The sequence below is a fragment of the Accipiter gentilis genome, chromosome 29 (genome assembly GCF_929443795.1).
Source record: "Accipiter gentilis chromosome 29, bAccGen1.1, whole genome shotgun sequence".
In the NCBI taxonomy this organism is placed as follows: Eukaryota; Metazoa; Chordata; class Aves; order Accipitriformes; family Accipitridae; genus Astur; species Astur gentilis.
In genome coordinates, this window is record NC_064908.1 from 17,133,222 (window position 1) to 17,144,193 (window position 10,972).

The window sequence follows — 10,972 nt, forward strand, 5'->3', positions numbered from 1 at the left end:
TGAAGATAATGGAACTAACACTGTAAAGTCAGTTTTGAGAACAAACCTCAGACACTTTACATTGCACATGCATCCTTAATTTAAACTCTGCATGCATAGGTCACTAAAACTAAAAAGCCTTTCATTGGAATAGCTACTGTCTCAGCTCTGAGCACTATACAGGCAGTGAGTATAGAAGACAATATTGCAATCAAGCTTATGCTGAACATTGAATAAGACTGTTACCCTCTGCCCAACCCTTTTATTAAGCATTGTCTCAAAGCACTAAATACATGCATGAGTGAATATTTTTAACCAGTGTGGACTAAAGAGAAAGAAATAAACAATCTTAGCATTTATGCTTTCCGAAAAGGAAGGCTTTGAGGTCAGGAGTTACTCTGTTGCAGCAGGAGCCTCCCAGCATATTATTAAAAACTCCCCAAACTTCGGTGCTAACAAAACAAGACACACTCTGCTAGTGCTGTGATCTGCAGATTAGGAGGCAGGACTTCGCATTTACAGTACACTCAAGCGGTTGGGTAGTTGTAAGCAATACAGATCGGGTTTTTTTGCTTGTAAAGCAACCAGACTGCTTTGGGGATTTCTTGTTTTATTGATGCATATTTATTCTGCACTTCTCACCCATATACTGCAGCACATATGGTAGTCACCAAGTCCTCTCTAATACCTTATCACTGTATGAATTAAAGACAAGAGTTTCAGCTTTAAACCTAAATTTCCAGTTTAATTTAGAGACACCCCCTCATCACACTCACATATACTGAACATATTAAAAATACTAACAAGCGTATTAAAAAAAATGCTTCTCTATTCCCAGCAAGGAACAGCAGGTGTGCTTTGCTAATTGTGTTACCCCCAACCTCCTATCTACTAGTGTCAGGGAACTTAAGATGTTAAAAAAATAAATAAATAAATTTAAAAAAAGCATAAATGTTTGAAGTATTAGTGAAGCCATCATATTTGCTTATCCAAAAAAGTTTATTTTAGTAACTTTTGATTCCTGAAGACATCAACAGAAAGGTATATCCACACCACAGAATTGTCACATAACATTCAGCGTGAACCTTACAGAATACATGCTCCACGTTGTCAAAAGTCATTTCTGTAGGAAACACATTCCCTATTAACACCCTGCAAGACTGAACCACGTAGCTTAAAGACGTGCACAGATCTGCGACCTGAACACTACAGCTTTGTTTGAAAGTGAAACCAAGCAGGCTACAAATAATGCTCTATCCCCAGGGAGGTGCAAAAACCAAACAAGTAGTATAAACGGAGGAAAAGTACGGCTGGGTTTTTAAGTTCTACATTTTATTATCGGTAGCATTATTTATAGCGTGACACTTCTATATATAAATCTGTGAGCTGCGTTTCTTTTTACACCTATAAATCATATCAAGTTTAGGCAACGAACCCTCGGTTTCCGTTTATTTACAAAAGTTCGGTAAACACCAGATATTTACACGAGCGAAGAAGCCGTATATATACACATATACACAAACGGACGCATGCGGACACGGACAACACGCGAAACGCGCACTTTTCAGCGCATCATATGCAGCCTGCTCAGACCTTTTTCCAGCTCACAAGCCAGCGACCCGGGCGGCGGCGGGGGCAGAGGGAAATGGCCGGGAAGAGCCCGGCGCTCGCCCAGGGCGAGGGGCCGCCGCCGAGCCCCGCTCCGCGCCCCGAGCGCGGCCGCTCGCCGCCGGAGCCGGGGAGCCGCGCATCGCCGGGAGCGGGGGCTTGCTGCTGCCTAGCACACACCCCCCCACCCCGCTCTTCTTTTTTTGCCCTCCCCCTCCCTCTTTTTTCTTTCTTTTTTTTTTAATTTTTAAGGGCGCCTGCAGCCCTCCTTTTCCTCGCCCCTAATTTTCCCCTTCAAAAGATGGCGGGCAGAGAGAGCGAGCGAGGGAAAGCGAGCGAGAGAGGGGAAAGAAGAAGAAAAACAAAAGCAAAAAAAAAGAGGAAAGAAAGAAAACCCCTCCTGCGTGGGGGAGCGGGGCTCGGCGGGGCCGGGGCTGCGCCCGTCCGGGGCGTCTTCGGGCGCTCGGCGAGAAGGGGAGGGGGGAGCAGAAGATGGAGAAGAAGCGGCAGAAGAAGAAGAAGAAGAAAAGGGTGGGCAGGAGCGGCGGGGCCGGGAGGAAATCAATGGCCAGGCTGCAGCCAGCCCCGCCGCGCTTTGTTGCATTGTCGCGGCGCACAAAGGCTGCGGGGCCGCGGGGAGCGACGCGGGGCTCTCGCAAGAAGAAGGAGCAGAAGAAGAGAGGAGGGGAAAAAAAAAAAAAAAAAAAAAAAAAAGAAAAAAAATCAGCATTGGCCTTTCCCAAGTGGGTTTTGCTTTCCTCCCCCTTCTTCCCCGGCCCCCCCCCTCCCTCCAGAATCCGTGGCCCAGTGCTAGCAAAGCACACCCAAGCATCTAACAAATAAAGGGAAAGATTAAATAGATTACTTTGCCCCGGCAGCTCCAGCAACGTTTGCCTTATAGTCCCTCCAGTTGCTCTTCTTTTTATCCTCGGCAAGGCAGTATAATAGATGCGCTACAGCGCCCAAGAGCTCATGCGCCGGGGCGCAAGGCCATGTGGGGACGGTAGTCCCGGGCCGGGCCGGGGGAGAGGCGGCCGCTGGCCCCCGAACTACAAGTCCCAGAAGCCGGCAGGCTCCCCCCCCTCCCCGGCTCCCCGCTCCCTCCCCGGACCGGCGGGCAGGGGAGAGAAACGGCAGGGGTGATGCCCCGGTCAGCGGGCGGCGGGGGCGGGTAAAGACGCTACCCCCGGTGGGGAAAAAGCCTCGCTTGGTTTCGGGGGGGGGGACAGCGATAGAAACCCGCCGGGAGGTGGTGGTTGGCGGGTCCCCCCCGAGCAGATATTGCCGGGGAAGATCCCGGCTTCCCCCCTCCGCCCGCCGTCGCGCCTCTCGGGCTCTAGAGGTACAACAAGAGCCCTTAAAAGTGCAACTGGCGAGGTGCGGGTCCCCCTCGGCTCCGCGGCTGAAACCCACGCAGGGTCACGCGTGCTGCGGGAGACCGAGTTTTAAATCACAACTGCGGGAACAGGCTTGCTCTCCCCCCCCCCCCTCTTTTTTTTTAAATCGCGGTTTGCATTGGGTAATGCGCTCTCACATTTATTACGCAACAACTAATACGAGCTGCAATAAAAATAGAACGCCGCCAATGCAAGCTGTAGTAGTAAGTGGCAAAAAAAAAAAAAATCCATCAAGAAAACCCACAACCTAATGTAGTTTGCACTGGTTAGTGCATTTCATAATACTGTCAACTGCCGAAAACAAAAATTAATCTATAGAATATGAATTTTACAAACACACCCACAATAAGAAGCATCAACAAACATGAGCACTGTCACAAACACTTCCAAATGCCTATACCCTGAAGCAAATGTACAAATGCAAACAGGAGTTAAAACAACAAAAAAAGATTGTTACAGCTCCAAATATGATTCAATGTCTGCAGCACAAAAAGAAGAAAAAAAAATTAGAACTGTTGGAAAATAAATGAGTCCAGAGGAAACATTTGAGCACCAATATAAAATGAGAAGTAGTTACAGGATTTCTCTGTGGACACATATGCCAGCAGAGGCTGCCACCCTGCCTGTTACAGACAGCCACGCGGTGATGCCAATTAATAAGTCAGTTTATTGTAACTATAAGGTAAAGGCAGTTTTACGCGAAGACCTTATTTCCAGAAGATTAGCTTTTGAAAAAAGTGACCAATGGGACCAAAATTTCTCAAGAGGTACAATATAATCAGAAAGATTGGGTTTTGTACAGGCAAGAGGACAGATGCTTGGGAAAATTCCACCTAGCCATGCTTGTGCCTGCCTCAGGATGAAACCAAAGTTGTGCATATGCCCTAGTCAAACCCAAGATAAAGTGCTTCTTTGCACTCAACTTCAAGGCTTGTACGATTTCAGGAACTAGAAACTCGCTCACAGCCATACCACTCTTGGACATACTTACTTTGTAAGGCAGCATTTGAAGTTGCATCTGCATCTACAGCCAAAAACCCACACTTAGTCAGTGCGTGACTTGGGCTTCCTTCCTGCAACTCAACTTTTTTGACTTGACCATCAGGTACCTGAAAGCCACTCTCCACACCCAGAGCACATGGTCTCTGCGGGAACACGGAGCATGCAAGCAGTAAGAAGAAGGTACATTCTGGGTATTCTTAAGGGGAAGAGCCACACTTCGCAAGCTGGTGTTCACTAAACCTGCCCCGTGTCTGGTTGTCATATGTTCCACATTGCCGGACTGTGCGAGGAAATCCCTCTGAAACACCACCTGAGCTCTGCCCTGCCTACAAGTGTCCTGGATACCAGATATCGGGGGGTGTAGAGGATTGGATTTTGAGCACTGGGCACTTTTTACCATCATTCTGCTGTATTCCCATTTTCAAGACAATTCTAAAAGAGTACACGTGTCAAAGCATTTGACAGCTGAAGAGTACCAGGTCAGTTCTTTTGAACACACTGTCCAGCTCCAGTACATGCCAGATCCACATGGATAAGCAGGGCATAAATTTATGAATGCCGTAACATACACAGATACCAAATCATGAGCATGACCAAAGAGCCCCTAAATGAAAACTGCTGCTGCTCTAGGCATGGGGGCTGGGAAAAGTTGGCAGGCCGAAGCTTTCCAAGGGAGGCGGCAGGGAGTAATCAGCTGAGTATTCATTATGAGCACTTGGGAAAATGTATGCCTTTGACTCTAAAGACTCATTTTCAGCTGAACCATAATCTGAAAGTTTGATTTTTAAATGTATTTATATTTTAGTTTGAGACAAACTCCTGCAACAAAAAAGCATGTTGGCTGAAATGTAAGACTTGGCAGACCTCTAAGCAACTGAACAGGGGGGGGTCTCATAATGCAAAGTGTCCAGCAACCTCAGCAACGTGCAGAGAGTGCAAGAGGAGGGCTGAGCAAAATCGGGGCGCGCAGGCAAAAAGGCAGAGACAACAGAAGCGAGGAGGGTCCCTGTGAAAGCATAAAGCCCTTCAAGGTGGCAGGGCAGAGTCACCTCACAGTGAATATGCACAAGTTAAAAATTGGAATTTGATCCTCACTGCAAATCCACTTTCAAGAGCAGCTTGGCGATGGAGGGTGCAACAAAACTGCAACCCAAAAGCAGTCTCCAACTACACCTTTACTTCCTTATCTCACCCAGGGTGGGTGTAAGACAGTTTCATCCCAAATTGTTATGTTCATTATACATCAGGCTGAGCAGGCAAAACAATTCACGTGGGAAACTGTCCCCAGAGATTTCACCAGTATCAGCTTCAACCTGGAACATACCAGTCACTCACACACCTACCTGTAGGTCTGCAAACTTGCACTCAAAGAATCCAGCTGCAACCTCCAAGTGATTAGGAAAGCAAACATATTCTAGGGATCCTTAAAGCTGCCTTTATGCAAAGCAGTGAGTTTAGATAATGGTTTAGCCAAAAAGGCGCAGGCTGACTCAGTTTGAATAAGCCCCATAGGAGGTACAGTGAAATCAAATCAGAATGATTCAAGCACAAGTTACATAGCCCAAAGTAAAAGCACTTAGACTGAGGAAAAGATAGTTATAATCTTTAAATGAATTTCTGAACTGATTTTGTCATATTAGTTTCACGCACAACATGTAGCAGTCGCCTGTTCTGGGATGCCTTAACGCCAGCTTGTCCATAAAATGCAAGGCTACAGCAGTAGCTTTTTCCTTCTTCCTTCCCAAGCTTAGAGGAGCATCCTAGATTCACCCAAAGCCTTCTGATTAGTCTCTGTGGTCTCTTACCTTGCACCTCCAGTTACCCAATTAGTACCTTGTTAACTAACACCTGCAGTGTATTTATTCCTTGCTATTACACTACTTTTAACCCTTAATACACAGTGGTACATACATCCTTTTAGGAAGCTTTGTGCATAGGCTTTGACAAGAAAAAACTTATTTATGCAAAACCAGAGCAGTTTTCAGGCCTGTTAAACACTGATACTTTTTGCTTCTATGCTCTTGATGTCCAGGGTAGGACTTAAGTCTTTTGAAAACAAGGGTGGGTGGAAGCAGAAAAAGAAGATACTTGTCTCTGTGGGACCAATGAGTTTTATGAGAACTGGCCACTCTCAGTGCCTTGCATGACTGCACCCAACAGTATTTAATAGTAATCAGGGACTGCAGGGAACACTAACCCAGAGCACCAATTTTTCTGACCTTTGCTATAGGTACTAACTGTAAGCTTCTGATTCTTTACCTCACCATTCAGTCCCTGTCCCACCATCAAAACCATAGTTCCCCGTTGCAAGGGAGCTCTTTGTTAGTATTTGTACTTGGGAATTACCAAGGGATTACAAGTTGAGAAGGCTACTGAAGGGGTATGAATAGTGCACCGCCAGTACATTCTGACCTCCATCTCTGGGCACATCTGTAGGCATGCTGGACATTTACATGCACATGAGAGGCTGATGCAAGCTCCACATGCCTCAAGGCAGGCAAATTTGGCCATTCTGACCATTTTGTCAGCCATCAGCCACAATGGGCTCCAAGAGACTTCACATATCAGCAGACTCACAGCAAAGCCTATTACCAGTAGCTGCTATCTCTAGAGTGGATGTCGTTATACATTACAAAAAGAGAATTTATTCAATAACAGTCATGTTTGGGATAAAGAAATAATAGTGCCCAAATAGAAGATTGCTTAAGAGCGTGTAGTAAATGTCTGGGATTATATGACTCTGATCATCCCAGTGGCAGAGAGAAGGGTGTTGAACACAAGGGGATAAATGCTGTTATTGCAAGCGAGAATCATCTTTACTAATTATTTTCTTCAATGGAGTGGCAGGAATTCCTCGGCTGAGTAAGTGTTACTCAGTAAGTTAGGGATGACAGGACCAGGGCAGAGGTTTGAAACAATAATTGCAGTTTGTTCTTCTGTAGTACCTTTCATCTGTGGAAGTCACAACAATGCAATAATCCTCCTAACAGCTTTTGTAGGTAAGGAAATATTATGAGCCCTGTTTTTCAGCTGAGGAAACTGAGAGGGAATATGTTGATGCAGAGAATCATGGGCAGAGCCAGAACTGGGACTCAGCTCTTCTGACTCATACTTCGTAGTTCTGAGAGCCCGGACACACCAGTTGGTGAGGTCACCCTGGCTATTCAGTGCATGTAGGACCTTTGTCTCTTCAGTGTTCACTCTTCATCTGGAAGAGGGTAAGCAGAGCCCCCAAACAGGGAACCCAGAAGCCAGGATGTCTACAAGCCCCCAAAAGGCACAGCATTATGGTAATTGAAGGGAAGGCAAGAAAGAATTGAGCTATCCAAGACCCAAAGGATCTTGTAAGTGTTCATCTGCAAATGTAAGTGTTGATTACGATCTAAATCCTGGTCTGGATACAGCCAATATCCAATGGCGGGTCCAGAGTGGATTTAAATAATGTCCTTTCAGACTGGCAGTTCTCAAACCAGAGAAACAGAGATGACTGGCTTCCCCTGCAATGGAGAGGAAGGGAATGAAGAGCCCCCAAAATGTTCTGTCTGACCTTGGTGTCTTTTACCAAGATGTAGCAAGAAGCATTACTTGGATAAGCTGGAGGCTGGGATACAGTGGACTAAGTTTTATCTATATGGAAAGAAGCAGAGCAAAGGCCTAAACCATTGTCGGAGAGAAGAAAGGGACAAGACCATGGAATTTGACAAGTTAAGAGAAACTGCCCAGCCAATAAGGCTACATATCTTTGGCCACAGTAAATATGTTTCTTTGGAAATTAGCTGCATCTAAATGGTTTTGTTACACATTCAGTGTGATGTAGAGACCTGCACCTGCTGTTAACACAGTGGTTTGCACAGGTAAGCAAGCTTGTGAATAGTGTGTGCTACTGAGTTGGCAGTTTAAGCTAACAGATACTAGAACATGCTAGATTTCAGCTGTATAAAGCCCTAATGGATTCCTGTGTGTTTTCTTAATTTTCCTCCTGCCCTCTTACAAAGACTGGAGAGAATAGTAAAGAGATGCTCTAACCAAATAGTAACACTTTCAAGCATCTTGATTTCTAAATTACAATGACTAATAAATATATTCAGATTTCACTGTCTCAGGGGTATGAGTTAATTGTATTGAACAGTCCCTTCATTGGAGTTGCAACCATTTGCACCAGCCAAGAATGAAGGTCCTGATTCACAGAAGTGCTGAGAACCTGCTGCTCCAGTTGAAGTGGCTGGGAGAGGCAGGCTGTCATCACGTCTGGCAGTCAGAGTGTGTGTGATTCAGTCTGGGGCTCTCAAATCAGCAGCCTTTATGCATTAACTTGGCTGTGACTTGCACTGGGGGGAATCTGCTTTGAATGATACACTATAGCACATTGCTGGACTCCAATCCTGTGTGAAGTCCTCCCTTCTCTTCAAAAACATGGACTGTTTCTTAACAGGTCTCTACTAACATGGAGCTCTATACATGCAGTGTTCAATGATCTTACTTTGAAAGAAGTTCTTCAACTTCCACAGGCCCCTTGTGCCCTGGCTAAGTGTTTGTACACATCCCTGCCAGGGCAGAATGAATCAAATCCTACCTGTTCTCCACTGGGGTAAGATTTCCTAGTTTTAAATGAAGAAATGTTGGCAGTGATGCAAGCAAGGTTCATACTGTAATGGGGGAGGTAGAAATACCAGCCTGGAAAAGGTTCAGTGTTTGTTTTTAAATCCCAGAAGAAACATATGAATGCCATGTATCTGGGATTTAGAAAAAAACAGAGCAGCATATTAGCAACCACACAGAAACAGCTGTATGTCAGAGATCAGCTATGCTTTAAAAGCCGAAAAGATGCAGCAGGTCTCTCGTAAGTTCTTCCTCCCTCTGTTTCTTGAGCAGTGCGTAACACACAGTAAGTCTGTTCTGCGCTTCCTCTGTCTGCTGAGAGGCCCAAGCAAATAAAAGTCCTAACTGAGATGGCTAATTGTGCCAAAACATAAACATGGGCTTACACAGCTTGTAAGCTTAGTGCCTTATTACTCACCATTACAAACGTAAGCACGAGCTTGTTTGCAGCAGTCAGGTCTAAAGAGCAGATCCAGCATGTACTGAAGTTAGTTGGAGCTTTTCCACAAACGTTAACGTCCTTTGGATCAAATCTGCAGGACTGGATTAGTTCTGGTCTCGGTGGAACCTGTAACAAAATTGTATGTTAGTCATAGCAGGACCCACAGCCTCAGCTCTGTTCCTGACACCCTTAAAGACATCCAAAGGGATCCCAAGAGCACTGAAAGCAGTCAATTCCATAAAATCTGAGCCACTCATGGACTTTTTTTCCCCTTTCATCATTATGGGAAGCTGCTTTCCTCCCAGAAAACCTCAGACAGGTGTCTTTTCCAGTGTACTTGGCAGGTCACCAAGTTCAGGCTATTCTGAACCAAATGGAATGAAAGATTTTGTGAGAGAGAAGCCTGCCAAGCCCCACTCTTTTCCAGAAAGGGAATTTGGACAGATACCACATCCTGCTGATCCCAGCTGTGGCAGCATGGTCAGGGAAGCAAGAAAGACCCTCACAGATGACTCATAACCAGCAACTTAAATTTCATCCAAAGACAACGGTCTGTCCATGCAAACCCCCAGGTACTCACGTTATGCAGTCCCCCAAAAATGCCCTTCCTTGTGGAGCTGCCTTTTTCTGCAACCACCATGCTGTCAAAAACCCAATCTAGCATGTGACCGAGTACTTTGCCAAATGGAGTTTATCATACTTTAAACTTGTTTAAAAAAAATCGCAGACACTTAAAGGCTAAGGGTTTGTTTAGGATTATGATTAATTTCTAGTGGAGGCTACAGTTTTCATGTTCTGGAGAGGTATTATTCAGTATGGATAAGGATTTTTATACATACATATATGTGTATTTTATATATATATATATATATATATAAAAAAATACCAGGCAAAAACTTCCAAAGCAGACACTGGGAAGAGAGGCAATATACACACTTTTATCTCCAACATGAAAGAAAACAAAAAGACCCTATCCCTGCCATGGGAAAGTTATATGAATACATAGCATTATACTGCTGATTTGATTTGTGTTCTCTCATTTTACGTCATGTTTATTTTTTAAAAGAGTGAAAACTTCTAGACAAAACCATCTGGAAGAATCTGCAACAGGATCTTTAACTGGATTTGTCTCCTAATACTGTTCTGGAGACTGTGCAGCTCTTCTAACTGTCTGTGTTTTACTTCCCTGAGTTTAGACGGCAGAGTTAATTCTCCAGACTTCTGCTGCGGGTTGCCAGGCTGGAGGAGAAGGGCTTTGGCTTCACTGTACCACGGATTTTTTTTTTTTCTTTTTTTTTTTTTTTTTCCTTTCTCAACTGCCACTAGAATTTTTGGACCCCAAAGATCTTCCTGTGTTAAAGGGCCAGTAAATGACACGTGTCTCTGTTTCTTCCCTCCTAACTGAAAGCAGACTGTAATGTGTTCTGTGCAGTGTTGCGTTGTGGTTCAGAAAAAAACCACTGCTCTCCAGAAAAGTGCTTAAACACATGCTTAACTTTAAGTTGGCCGTTTGGCCTTAATGAATGAAAGTTAAATGCTTTTCTGAGTCAGGGCCCTTGTACGCTGGTACACCGAGACCCGCCACAGATATATGCTCACCCAGGCAAGTATAATGGTGTTAAACGTCTCGCACATCAGCGTCATACATTATATACGTTGCTGCCTTGTGAATTAGCTTGTTCTTTTCGTAACGGTTTTTTATCTGTGGCACTGGTGTACGCTTCCAACGGGGCTGGCCTGCGCATTACCACCCAACGACATCTTAACCCCGCTGCAGCCAGCTTCAACGGTTTTTGAACAACTGCAACACGCGGGAGCAGAGCCGTCCCCGTGGGTTAAGTGGCTGTGTACCTGACCGCCAGCGCCCAGGGTGATCTGTGCTCCACGGGAACGTCACGCAGGGCCGGACGGGGCCCTGACGAGACCCACCACACGTCACACGCCA

The 10,972-nt window shown here is 45.3% G+C and overlaps 2 protein-coding genes across 12 annotated transcripts in view; both read right to left on the reverse strand.

The window, feature by feature from the left end:
• The window catches only part of BRD3 (bromodomain containing 3), a 53,944-nt gene extending 51,394 nt beyond the window's left edge, over positions 1 to 2,550 (reverse strand). For all 11 annotated transcript variants that reach the window (XR_007510039.1, XR_007510036.1, XR_007510038.1 and 8 more), the window contains exon 1: positions 2,453 to 2,550. The gene's annotated coding sequence lies outside the window, so the exon portion shown is untranslated. The remainder of the gene's footprint in view (positions 1 to 2,452) is intronic.
• The window catches only part of VAV2 (vav guanine nucleotide exchange factor 2), a 462,631-nt gene that overhangs the window by 202,018 nt on the left and 249,641 nt on the right, over positions 1 to 10,972 (reverse strand). The window lies entirely within an intron of this gene.